We start from the raw sequence: 13,830 nt of genomic DNA, 5'->3' as shown, positions 1-13,830 counted from the left end.
AGATAGATAGATAGATAGATAGATAGATAGATAGATAGATAGATAGAGAAAGATAGGTAGGTAGTAGATAGGTAGATAAATAGGTAGACAGACAGACAAATAGACAGAGAGCAATTAAGAGCAATACTCAAGCATATGCACACACACATGCAAACATACATGAACACACACACAGAGTTAATGAGAAGCAGAGGAACAAGGACTGCAATCCACATCCACAGAGGGAACATAGCACCTGGCGCTGGGCTGTGGTGAACATGCTGGTCAGGTGTAGCCGTCCTGAGGAAGCTTCCGGGTGCCGTTTGTGACATAAGAGGACCGCTTACGAGTTAGGGGCTTTAAAGGAAAGGAAAAGTGCATACACATCATCCTCTCTGTTCTCCAAGGCTAGCTCAGACTCCCGGCAGCAGGGAAGCTTCCCTTCTGCAGATCCTTGAGCCCAGGAACTAGAGGAACAGGAGACAGATGCAGGCTGGACTGGCCATTGCCTAGACATGCCTCAAGAGAATATCTCCCCTTCACTGTTCTCCCAAAGCCCAGGACCTCCACCTGCAGACTCGGGGACTTTACCTGACAGCTGCAGGAACTGAGAGAAAAGCAATGGTTTCTGGGTGTCTTTCTGCCTGCCCCCTTTCCCTAAATCCTGTAAAAAAAAAAAAAAAGCCTGAACCAGAAAAAAAAGAAAGAAAGAAAGAAAGAGAGAGAGAGAGAGAGAGAGAGAGAGAGAGCGCTAAAAAGGCTTATTAAAATGACCTTCAGGGAAAGCAACTACATTTTACCTTGAGAACTGCGGAACTGAAAGTGAGTCTGTATGGACCATGCAAATGAGATGCAAACACAAATGCAAATGACCTAGGGCTATACAACCGCCGCAGTAGCAGCTTCCCAAGCCCAGAACACCTCTAGAGGGAGATAGAGAGGAGAGACAGAGGGCAATTAGCAAGTGCCCTGGGGACTCTGAGAGACTTGTCCAGGGATGGAAGAGCAGGGGACATCTTCCTCTAAGGAAGACCTTAGAGGCTCCAGGCCCCAGGGTGGTCTATGCACTAGGCTACCCAACCCTGGCAAGATCTGTCCATACTGGGCCTTCAGTGTGTGCACGCAGACATGAGGGTGCTGACACTCAGAGATGCAGCCACTTGCAGAAAAAAACAAAACTCAAAGTCACACCATGAAGACACACCCCTTTCCTCGACACTGCTCAGAAACAGGTAAGAGGTACATATTCATAGAAAACACAACACAGAAAGAGACACCAGCACCCGAAAAGACCCACGAGGAGAGTCAGATACCCGAATATACACCTACAGAGTACTCAAGCAGGTCTGTCTGGAAAGCTTGACCAATATGGCCTGGGAACTTGAACCCACAAAGGAACCATAAGAAGTAGGGCTGGGGACTGGAGAGATGGCTCAGCGGTTAAGAGCACTGACTGCTCTTCCAGAGGTCCTGAGTTCAATTCCCAGCAACCGCATGGTGGCTTACAACCATCTGTAATGAGATCTGATGCCCTCTTCTGGTGTGTCTGAAGAGAGCTACAGTGTGCTCATATAAATAAATAAATCTTTAAAACAAAAAAGAAAGAAAGAAAGAAAAAAGAAGAAGAAGAAGGGCTGGTGCCAGGCAGTGGTGGCAGTGGTGCATGCCTTTAATCCCAGCACTTGGGAGGCAGAGACAGGTGGATTTCTGAGTTCGAGGCCAGCCTGGTCTACAGGGTGAGTTCCAGGACAGCCACGGCTATACAGAGAAACCCTGTCTCCAAAAAGGAGGAGGGGGGGGAGAATGAGAGGGGTTGATTATTTAATATTCATGGACAAGGAAAAGGAGGAGCCCCAAAGCTGAGCTGAGCCAGGCGTGATATTGTATGCCTATAATCCTGATACTTGGAAGGTACAGACAGAAACACCAAGGCCAGTCTCCATAGGAGTCTGAAGCCACAGTGAGCTCCATAGGACCCTGTCTCAAAATATTAAAAAAAAAAAAAGCAAAGATGAAGACTTAATGCCCCAAAAGCAACAGCAAAGAGAAAGAATTAACTATGTTTGCAGTGACGGAGAGCCCAGGCTTGGTGTATGCCCTCTACCCTGGAGCTCATCACAGCCCAAGACAGGTTTCTTTTTTAAGAGACAAGGTCTTCCCAAGGCTGGCCTCAAAGTTAAGGTCCCCTGACTCAGCCTTCTGGGTGCTGTGATTACAGCACACAACTATGCCAAACCTAAAACACAGTAGCTTAAAAAAAAAAAAAGTAAGCCAGGATAATCTTAAACTCCCAGTCCTTCCTCCACTTCCCATGTGCTGAGATTACAGGTGTGCCTGCAACCCCTGGTATTATGCAGGTCTAGAGACTGCATGCTAGGCAAGCCCTTTCTTACTGACCCATAGCCTCAGCTCAAGCCCCCACCCCTACCCCCATTTTCGATGACACCAAATGTTATAGCATTTCTCTCTGTCCAGCTGCCCCAGAACCTTCCCAGTTCTAGCAGGACTGAGGGATGCCTTGCAGTTCCTTGCCTGATGGCCTGGCCAGCAGGTTTTCACCCTTTATAGTCCTCGGAGGCACTTGGGTCTTTTTCCCATCCTGCTCTGTCAACGTCTAGGCTGAGAGTACTTGTTAATTCTGCTCAGTGGATAATCTAATTTGGAAGTCTGAGGGAGGAAAGAAATGATTTCCAAATGGGATACAAGACAGGGTTTTTAGAAGCCACCTGTCCCTGGGTGACTGTTCACAGAAGAGAATGACTCTTTCCCCAAAAGTATACAAACTTGAAATGCCACCCAGCCCACGTGCTCCTCCACACACAAAAAGAAATGTGCTTTTCAGAGCAAAGAATGAATAAGCTTTTCTTGCTCCCTGCCATAAAGCATGGAGTCATTCTGGGAAGTCACCACCCGTCCAGGTCTCTGTGTCCCTAGTTACCTACGAGAGGCAGAACAGGGCAGCTCTGGAGGCTTTGTCCCTCTCACACCTTGTAGACTTCCTGGCATTCACCCCATGGTGTTCCCTGGAACTGTGTCCTGTCCCTGGTGACTCACTAGAAGGGCAGCTGAGCCCTGGTCTCCAGTCAAGGGAGCAAGACAAGCTTAGAAAAAGACCCAGAGTGAAGCTCACCCACCACCCAGAGATCCCCAAGCCTGGCTATTCAAGACCCTTTCCATCTGCCCCGTAACTACTTTAGGTGTGAGGAGAGCCCAGGATGGAAGGGGCAGCCTTAAAACATGAGGCCTGATTATCAGTGAGTACCCGAGGGGCTACGAAATGCCAGCTCGCTGGCTCTGAGTGTAGTTCAGAGCCTCAGACTCCCTTTCCAAATTAATATTCATGGGGCTGACATGCCATTTATTTGCATATGCAAATTATTGCTCATCCTCTGCAGGAAAGAAAAAGTTTGGGGGTGTTTATATTTATTGTATTTATTTTAAGCTCCGGTGATAAAGCAGGCAGGCCAGGCCGGGGAAGGGCAGGTTGCTGGAACAGGAAAACAGATCCACAAAACCAACTCCAAAGCAGCCTGTGGAAGGTATCCCATGAAGCCCCTCCCTCAGAAGGCCCTAGAAGGTTACCATCTGAGTTAGGCATCCAGTTCGGGCCTGTCATTTGAACTTTCCAAGACCCTGCTTCTTTTATTCAAATGTGTGTTCATGTTTGCACGCACCTGGGGGCTAGGTGTTGAGTCTGGGTGACAACTCCTCTTATACTCTGTTTAAGGAGGAAACCCAGGTTTAGAGCCTACCTCCAATCCAAGTGCTTACTAAGCTATGGTGCCCTATGGAGGCCGTAGCCCACACCCTCCTGTGCAAAACACCTTATGTGCCTAGTACCTCAGAGAAGCTCCCACCCTGTCCGCTGTCATCTGAAGCCATCGGTGGCTCTGAGAATCCTTATTCAGTCTTGTCCTCCTGGTCCACTGGCCTCACCGCCTTTTCTGCCTCAAATAAAGTGTTGAGGGGAAAGCTGGCAGTCTGAAGTAAGTAGTTTAAAGTTCTGGGGATTTACAAAGGAAGCAGAGCAGTGTGAGACCAGAAACCGGCAAACCAGGAATGGCAAGAGTGTCCACAAGATACTTGAGTGTAAATAGATGAAAGCCAGCCCCGTGCTGCCCCCAGCGCCCCCTGCTGGCCACCTCTGCTCCCTGAACCCTTGAGAGACAATTACAAGGTAAACTGCCTAAAGTAATGTTCCACATACAGGAAGCATTCGTTAAAATTAGCCCCTTCAATTGAGGTTGAGTGAAAAAAAAAAACAGGTTTTTTTCTATCTATTCCTCTGGTTTATGAATTCAATAAATACCCACTGAGAGCCAGGCCTGGTGACGCATGCCTGTAATCCCAGCAGTCAGGAGTTCAAGGTCATCTGTGGCCACACAGCTAGTTCAAGTCCAGTCCGTGCTGCGTGAGACCCTGTCTCAATAAATCAAATATCCATTGAATTGTCCTGTGTGCACGAGGCCCTGGTTCAACCCCCACCACTGCCGCCTAACGGCCACAGTGTTAGCCACCAACAAGGAGCCAGCCTATCTCATCTTGGATCTCAGTGGGTTTAGGATCCAGCTGGGAGAAGATGAGGAGCACCCCGAAATAATGCTGAATAAGGACACCAGCAGTGTCTCACTAAACGTGGGATTTGTGGTGCGGGCAGTAATCGCTACACTTCGGGGAAGGAGAGGTCAATACGAGATCACTGTAGGCATCAGCACTTAGGGAAGCTCTAATGAGGATACAGCTTGAAGCAGGCCTTAAAGGGAGGGGCTCTTCAGAAAACCCAGAGAAGGGCAGGACTTACTGCCACGGCAAAGAGGCTTAGAGGTGAGATAAAGAGAAGCCCGGAGGTGAGGTGGGTAGAGACCTAGCAGGGGAGGTGAGGACATGGGGACAGGTAAGAAGAGGCTTAGCAGGGGAGGAAAAAGATAAGACAAGGCAGACTGTGAGAAACCCAAACATCTATATGGGAAGCTTACACCTCATCCTGTGACTGAAAGGTCCATGTAAGCCTACTTCAGAAAGATCTCAAAGGAGAAAGATAGAAAATTCCCCCAGCTGCTTGACAGTGGCCCCAGAGCTGCACAATGGGCTCATAGCGTGGATTCTGAACCCACGGCCACTTCTGCACTAACATCCACACCGTCTCCTTAACAAAGTCCCTCAGACTGTTCTAGAAAGAAAGTCCTTCCACATACCCATCCCTACACCGCAGGGTGACAGAGTAGGAGGCTGGCGTCACCCCCCAGAATGCCTCGGGAGTTTTCTCAGGCCAGGGAGTCATATCCAAGAAAAACAGTAAAGATAAAAGGTTGTGCTTAGACATTGGGGAGGGAGTGAAGGGGTCATGGGGTTGCAAAAAGCTCTGCTAAAGTCAGGTGCAGGCACTGAGAATATAACCCACGAAAACAAAGAAGCCACAACGTCTACCTGAGGAATGGATGCTATCAGATTCCATGATGGTAGCCAGGCATCAAACACTGCTAATATTATCCAAGCCAGGGTCATGTAATACTCCTGGAATCCCCAGCACTCAAGAGGATGTAACATCAGGATTAACAGTTCAAGGTCATCCTCATCCACCAGTGAATTTGAGGTCAGCCTGGGCTATATGGGGCTCCGTGTCAAAACTACACACACCAAACCCCCACAGCGAAGATGAGGAGGAGGAGGATGATGATGGTGGTGGTGGTGGTGATGATGATGATGATGATATAATGTGAGAGATAGCTTAAGAGGTCAATACTGAGAACCAGCAAGCACTGAAGCCGGGAGTCCAGCACTGTGAGGGAGCAGCAGGAGCTGCCTCTGACCCACAATGGTGGCACCTACCCCACAGGCACCATCAACCACTCTCCTGGGTTTGTGGCTCGGTGGGTAGAGCACTCACCCAACATGAAAGAAGCCCCCAAACCACATAAACTCCACGAGATGATACTTGCCTGTAATCCCAGCACTCGGGAGGTCATCCCCGGCTACACAGGGAACCTGGGATCTATAAGACCCTGTCTCAAGGCAGTTTCTGTGGTCGCACGAGAAGATCCTATTTTAGCCTCATTTGTTCTATGAAGCCACTGAAAAAGAATAAACCAGGCAGACAGAGCTTTCAACTTCCCTTGACTTCAGTGCCAGAGTCTTGGAATCGCCCTAATTTCTGCCACCTCTGGGAAGCTTGCCATGACTGCTGTGGCTCCCTCTGACACCCTGGTTTTCTGCTATGGTTGCTTTTCTGGCTATCTTGCCTCCTCTGCTTCTGTCTCCTGAATATCTATGATGGATATGGTAGAATCCACATATATCTCCTGAATTCGGCTATATATTCCCTGATGTTCAAAGTCAAACCTTCAAACCCTCTACTTGCCTTGTACTGGTCAAATGTAGTCATTGGGCCAACTCAGATTTAGCTTCCTAATCAATCCCATTATATAGATGAGTAAAACTGAGGCACAGAAGGTTAAAAATACTTTCCCCAGAGTCATGAGGTTTAAACAGAGTAGAGAGGATTCAAATCCAGGTCTTAAGCTCTCTGTAGCTTGATGCTTCTGATCCTTTCCAATTTTGTTCCTGTCTGAGACTCAATAGCCCATTGAGATTGTTCTAGACAAACTGAACATCTCTTCCCCTTGCCTCTGCTTTGCTGAGGCACGGTACCGGACTCAAGTTCAGCCAAGAAGACAAGAGGCAAAGTTTAATCAGAACCTGGGAAAAGGTTCACCTCCCTGCCTTTGCCACTGTACATGATTCTGAGAACGAAAACATTTGGAGCCACTGCAGCCATTTTGTGACCTTGAGAACGAAGGGTGAAAAGTATCTGGATCTTCAATGATGCAGCCAAGCCACTGAAAGAAACAACCTTGGAGCAGAAAATAGCCTAGATCTCTTGTTATAGGAGGTACTGAGTCCCTCATTGTTCTCAATCGGAGAGTTCAGGTCTTCCATTGCTGCTCTGACACCCACTCCAGTCAAGGGCTCTTGTCTCTATAGCTACCTGAGCTGCTACCGATGATAAATGAGATATGCCAGTCCTACTCCCCACCCTCACTGAGCCTACCCCAAGGTTGGGCGTTCAATAAAGATTTGATCTACATTTGATCTTGAGTCTCCCCTTCCTCGCCGTCTCTGGGCCTGGCAGATCCAAAGTTTCTGCCTCAAATTCTGACCATGGTCCTCCCTCCTCATCCTCCACCTCCAAGGATCAAGATACACGCAAGGTACTCACACCAGCCGGGAGAGGCCATCAGCACAAGTTCCAATTCCTAAATACTTGTTCTTGAAAATGTCTTTCTCAATTAGGTCTCACCCAAATAATTTGACTCGGGCTGAATGAATTCCAGCCCTCATGCTCCAGAACAACATGTTTCAACTGCATAATTACTGCAGCTAGCTTTATTTGTTATTAAAAAAAAAAGAAAGAAAGAAAGCAAGAGAAATAAACATGGATTGCTGTTCCTTCTCGACTGTAAAATAATCAATAAATAGAATCCAGATGAAAAATACCAGCATTTAGGGAGAACAATTCTGCTATATGATTCTTTTCTTTAGGGCCCTAATTAACACGCATGGTAGATGGACCTCATCGGTGTGTGGAACAGGCTCCCCCTCCTGCTGAGATTCTGCTCCAAGTCAGACAGACAGACAGACAGACAGACAGACAGACGATGTCAACAAACAGAACATGTACTGCAGATGCCTCAAAGCATTGCTCTGTTCCCACAAGCTGTTTCTTGTTTTCTTTTCCTCCTTTCTTTCTTTCTCTCTTCTTTCTTTCTTTCTTTCTTTCTTTCTTTCTTTCTTTTTCTCCCCCCTTTGTTCCCTAAGAACACCTTGCATGACAACTGTCAAAGCATAGCTAGTATCTTGCTCTCTCCTGTCTTTCCTTCCTCCCTTCCTTCTTTTTCCTTCCTTCTTTTTCCTTCCTTCGTTTTCCTTCCTTCTTCCTTCCTTCTCTTCTTCTCACCCTCCCTCTCTTCCTTGATGTGGAGACAGGGTCTCGCTCAGCTCAGGTTCTCCTAGAACTTGTGGCTTAGTGGAGGATGACCTTGAACTCCCTGGTGTGCTGAAATTAGAGGCCTGTGCCACCACACCCGGGTTGTTCAGTGCTAGGTTTGAACAAGCTACACCAGGCAGTCTGCCATCCGACCCACCTCCCCAACCCACTGCCTTCCCTTTAAATGAAGAAGACACACCTTTCTGGACAATAGCTACCCTGACCATGCAAGTTTCATGAGGGGCTCGGGGAGTGGATGGCACCTTCTCAATTATAACACCACTCTAATAAACCCCCACAGAGCCACAGGGCACAGAGTCTACAGCCAACACAAGACACCTATTTATTCCCTAATTACATGACAATATATTCTCTGTGTGTGTGCTGATGAAGATAAAATATTCTTTTAATTCTACGGCCACCTGGGGGTTGGGGGGGGATGGGACCGCCTATAAGCTCGTCCTGGGAGTCCCTGGTGCTAAATCACAGCCTTGTCCCAGCCTCCACTCCAGTAGAGTCTCCAAGAAAATCAGTTCATTTTCTCCATTGCCCACACCTAAAGTGTGGTTCTCACAGTGAGGGCATCAGCATGGTGGAGAGCTGGAGAGAAAGGACAATTAGTAAGGCCACCCCAGGCCCACCGGACCCTACAGCTGAGAGTGGGCCCAAGGAGCTGTCTTGCTATATAAAGCCCTTCCCCTGCAGAAGTTTGGCCCCTTCAGACTCACAGACAGAAGGGCTCCAGTTCTTATTGTGTATTTATTCCATGTGTGTGCGTGTGTGCATATGCACGTGCAGGTGCGTGAATGCATGCGGGGAGGGCTGGGGTCAACCTCAGGTGTCATCAAGAGCTGTCACCTTGGTTTTGAAGCCGGGCCTCTCACTGGGACCTGGGACTCATTCATTAGGCTAGACTGTCTGTCTGTCTAGTGAGTCCCAGGGATCCTCCCCAGCCCTGGGATTACAAAGGGCACACCACTGTATGCAGCCTTTTGGGAGGGTTCCGGGACTTGAACTCAGGTCCTCATGACTGCACAGCTATCCCAATCTACAGACTCGAGGTTCCACTTACTGGTCTGGATAGTGGGGCTCCAGAGCTTACCAAGCAACCATGGGTACTGGAGTTTCAGAGGTACACAGTCACCTGGCAGCGGTCTCTATGGAGACCTAGCAAGATCACGGTTGCCAACATGCATCAGCTCCCTCCTGCCATGCTCTGACCAGCAGAAACTCTTCAGGGCTGCTCTCCAGTGCCACATATAAATAAGGTCAGCAATACAGCTGGCCTGGGTCACCCCTGGCAACCAGCTGACACTCCAAACTTCAGAGCCAACTGTTTCAGATCTTGTCACCACTTAAGGTGAGGCTGGGGTCATTTGTTACATTGTCAATCTTTCTTCAGAGGTCTGTATGCACCTCTTCCTTGCATCTAGACTGTAAGCATAGGAGGGTAGGACCTAGGGTGTCAGCTGGGGACCATCCTTGCATAAGTCCCTGGGTCCAAGGAGTTGCTGCAGAGCTAAGGGTTGACCAGATGTCCCTAGGAGGGGAAATGCCCAGTTCATACAAAGCCCAGAGTAGCCAAGCACCTAGATTCTATTACACTTGTTTGTTTATGTATTTAGGGAGGGAGGGTGCACACCACCGCAAGCACGTGAAGGCAGGAGGACGAATTTTGTGGGAATCTGCTCTCTCCTTCCACGTGAGTCTCCAGCATTGAACTCAAGTTGTCAGGCTTGGCTGCAAGCACCCTTACCCAGCTGGACCATCTCATCTGCCAGCACCCACTTTCTAAAAGCGAAGGTAGGCAGGAGCAAAGGGATGCATGAAGCCTCGGTGAGACCTAGGCGGCGTGGGGAAAAGAAGCAAGAGAAAACGGTAACCGCTTCCGCAGCTTCTCCCTGGCCCTCGGGTCACTGCCTTCAGAGACAACTGCTGGCCTTCCCCTTCCACAGAGGTTACGGACCTGTAGGCCAAGTGCTGAGCCTGAGTTCTCCTCGGCCCACCCACGGTTCCACTGCCTGGGGTTAGCGGTAAAACCTTGGTTTGGGAAACCCTTCTCCTCCCGCGGCAATGTACGAGGCTCACTCTAGATCCTGCGGGAATGGTTTCAGCTGAGAATGTCTGCCGAACTCGGGGCTACACGGCAACCCCTGTCGTGCCCTTCACCTGTGCCTCACGCCACCGTAGAGGTAGGTCCCTGGTACCTAAAAGCATACACAGTGCAAACACAAACTTGGCATACAATAGTCACGGCTCCTCTTGGGAGACGCCGGTTACCTTGTCCTGCCTCTAACCTTCGAACCTCCTGGTCCTCCAGCCTTTTCATCCTTCAGTGGCCTAACTGGGAGTACCTGCCTCACGCTAAGAATGTGGAAGTCAGCGGAGGGTGGGGAGGGGGAGTGGGGGGGAGTCAGGAAGGGTGCTGAGCCTTTAGACAGGAAGACTGGATTACTTTCCCTTAGCCAGCTCTAAGCGAGTCCCTGCACTTCTTTGGGCTTCAGTAGGCTGATCCCTGGAATGGGAGGAAAGAGAAGGACTGCAGTTATAGGCTTCAGTTTTCTAGGGGCTTAAACAATGTATTAGCAACAGCAAGAGCCCGGTGCTTGGTGCACGCCACAGTAAAATCCGCCAAAGGAACAGAAGTGCCACATCCTAGGAGGTTAATGTCAATGCTCTGAGGCATTGGATCCAACCTTCAGGGCAGGGGCGATGGCCGGTAGGTGATCCTCTCTGCAAAGACCCCCAGCTTTTTTTTTTTTTTTTTTTTTTTTTGCTACTTCTAAACCTCACAAAAGATCTTTTCGGCTTGCAGTCCAACAAAGACCGAAAGCTGGAAAGCGATGAGGGTCGGAGAATCCCAGCCTCTCGACTCTGGGAGCCAAAACGCCATCCGGAGCAGGCTCGGACGGTCCCGGCCGCCTGCCGCGCGCCACCACCTGGTCAGGACATTAACCCCAGTTTCTCCCAGGAGAGTGATGGGCGCGGATGCGCTGGGCACAAGTATCCTTGCCACAGAGAGCTGGGAAGGCGAGGAGCCCTAACCTCCAGGTAAGCATCCTCCAACCTGCGGGAGGCCCTGCTTTATAGGCTCCCGGAGGGACCAGGCGTGGGAGAATCTGATCCCAGTCACTTGGACCGGTTTTTCTCGAGAGCACCGCCAGCCCGGAAGGAGGCCGGCTGGCCTCGCAGCAGGCACTCACAGGGACGGATTCTGAGACGCGACGACAGTGGGATGGAGCGTGGGAGTCAGTTCCAGGAAAAACCAGCTGGGGTTCGAAGGCTCTGGGACCCGCCAGGCGGAGACCCAGCACTTCCAGACTACAGACCGATGGTGACTCCGCCCCACTCGCGACCTTGATCCCGGGAAGGAACGGTTTTACCTATTTTAAGTCTTTTTTCCCCCATAAAAATTAAAAAACTAAATCAAGTCTTAGAGGAAAGTGTCTGCGTAGGGTTGCCACCAGGACCACTGTGTCCCCACCTACAACACCATCGCCTGCGATTGGGAGAGAAGTTAAGAACTTCGGGACAGCCACCCACGAGCGCAGGAGGAGGGACTCGCTTCTCTTTTAACTTTGGGTGTTGGGGTCTCCGCCGAGGGTCGGAGGCATGTCGTCAGGGACGACCCGCAGGACTGCAAAGCGTCCAGGATTCCCTCGGTGAAAGTGGGTAGACAGGATCAAGAAAATAAGAGAGTGAGTCCATGTTGCGCGTGGCACCGGCTGGGCTTGGGCTCCGCGGGGACCTGCGCGCGGCCCCGCTGCTCTGCGTCGGGACCCGGGTGGGAAGGACGCGGCGCCTGGCGAAGGTCCCGCACATCTAGAATGGCTTTGGGCCGAGAGACCCCAGATTCGTGCAGAGCTGGCAGGTTCCTTCTTCCGGACACCCGCACCGCTACTCTTGGGTCTTCCCCCCGCACGTGGAGGCGCGGCGGCCGCTGCGTCCTGACTGCGGCCGGAGGACGCGCGCCTGGCCCAGCCGAGGCTCTCTGCGTCTCCCATAGACCCCCCGGGCGCCCCCGCAAGCCCAGCCATCCACCTTCTGCCCCCTCGCCAAACTCGCCTTCCAGAGCCCGGACCTGGCCAGGGCAGTCTGGGGACCCACGGAGCCGGTGGAAAGTTAGTCGCGGCGCTGCAAAGCCCCCTCCCCTGGACTGGAACCCACACCCCGGCCCAATGCACCCACAGTGCTCCGAGGCTCTGGGTCCCCGCGGACCCCACCCAGCCATCTACCTGCTTCCACGGCGCGCCCAGGGCTTGGGCCAGCCAGTCGTGCGGTCCTATCCCCCAGAGCCGGAGCGGCTTCAGGTCCCCAGGCAGGAGCGGGAGCTGCTAACCGCCCCGAGCGGGGCAGAGCCGGGCAGCCGGCTCCGGGCACTGAGAACGAGTGAGCAAGCAGGAGGCTGGAGCCGCTGCGACTGCTGCCACGGCAGCCCCCACCCCCTGCGTCCCTCGGCCCCTCCCTCTTCCCTCCTCCCTCCGCTCTCCCTCTCCCTCCCACCTCCTTTCAGACCCTGCGATCGCGCGCGTTCCCTCGCTCTTTTTCCTGGCTTTCTCTCTGCCGGTTGCCTTCCTTAATTCCTTCTGTTCTGTTCTCACTTCTCTACTCTGCATCCACCCGTTTTCGCTCTTTTACCGTTTTTCCCGGCTCTCTCTTTTCTGTATCTCTTCCTTTTAACCCCTCGCGTCTCCTCTTTCTCTTCCCTTCTCCCCTTTTTTTCTTCCGACCGACCGATCAGTGATCAGCGTGGCCTCTGCACCTGTTCTTTGTAGAAGCTGTAGCTGGGGAAGCCAGCCCAGGATGGAAGAGGACGAGGAATGTTTCCCAAACTGAGCCTTTAACAAGCTGAGGACAGATACCCAGGGAAAGCCAGAAAGGCAAATAATTCAATGTGCAGAACTAGCTGCTCTGAGCTGCACCAGGTAAAGTGCAGACATCCAGGCCTCAGAGCTAGAACTTGCTATGGTGTGGTCAACTTCAAAGGCTGGGCTTAGACCAGACTTCTTGCAGACTTCAAGGTCTTCAAACACGGGATGCGATGGGGGGTGGGGGGCAGAGGAGAGTGCATGTTAATGAGAGGGTGTCAGGGGCCTGGCACTACACCCAGAGCCACCTGGAAGACTTCAGTCCGATGTTATACCTTAGACTACGCCACACGTAGTGCTTGTAGTGAGTCCTGGCGGTGGGAACACCTGGCCTTTGAGAGTGTCACAGGAAATCCCTACTCCTCTCCAAGATGCGAGGGGCTCACTCCTGCTTCCCTGTTTGCCAGAAGTGGGAACGATGAGGTGTTTCCTTCCCTTGAAGTGAGCAGTTCCACGCTTGGGAAAGGTGGCCTGCTCCTGGAGGGAGAATTTCGCCACTAAAGCAGACAGATTGTCTGTGGCTTTGGAACAAGCCGCTCTGCCCGGGCTCCCATGCAGCCTGAGGAACAAGCTTTTCCCCCAGGAGTATCTCCTGTCATCTGCCCATTGCAGCCCAATGGGGTTCTGAGAAAAGAGAAGAAGCCCCCTTTCCCATTGGCTCACAACAGGCAGCCCTGCTCTGGAAGCACCAGACCGGGTTTCTACCAGGCCAGGTTTATCCAATAACTGCGAGTGTCCCTGCAGGAACGGTATGAGCAGAGATCTTTCTACATTGGGGTTTCAGGTCCCCAAACTCCATCCCAACCAACTCAGCAGTTTCTTACCTTGGAATGTCAGATTAAAAGGGCAACAGATGCCAGGGCCTCTCTGTTCACAACACAGAAGTAAAGCTTGAGGAGGAGTCTCACACCTTCCAGGGTGAGTCCCTCCTTAAATTCTGCACCCTGGGAGCTTCCTGCCCCACCCACTTCTCTGATGATCTAGGCCCTTCTTTGGGGG

General features: G+C 51.3%; 1 protein-coding gene across 2 annotated transcripts in view; it reads right to left on the bottom strand.

The window, feature by feature from the left end:
- Nucleotides 1-12,409, bottom strand: part of Megf11 (multiple EGF like domains 11) — a 325,074-nt gene extending 312,665 nt beyond the window's left edge. For both annotated transcript variants that reach the window (XM_028752345.1, XM_028752347.1), the window contains exon 1: nucleotides 12,199-12,409. The gene's annotated coding sequence lies outside the window, so the exon portion shown is untranslated. The remainder of the gene's footprint in view (nucleotides 1-12,198) is intronic.
- Between the last annotated feature and the right edge of the window lie 1,421 nt (nucleotides 12,410-13,830).

This window comes from Grammomys surdaster, unplaced genomic scaffold (assembly GCF_004785775.1).
Source record: "Grammomys surdaster isolate TR1022 unplaced genomic scaffold, NIH_TR_1.0 125896, whole genome shotgun sequence".
Lineage (NCBI taxonomy): Eukaryota > Metazoa > Chordata > Mammalia > Rodentia > Muridae > Grammomys > Grammomys surdaster.
Note: the sequence above shows the minus strand (reverse complement) of the source record. Positions and strands in the feature narration are given on the sequence as shown.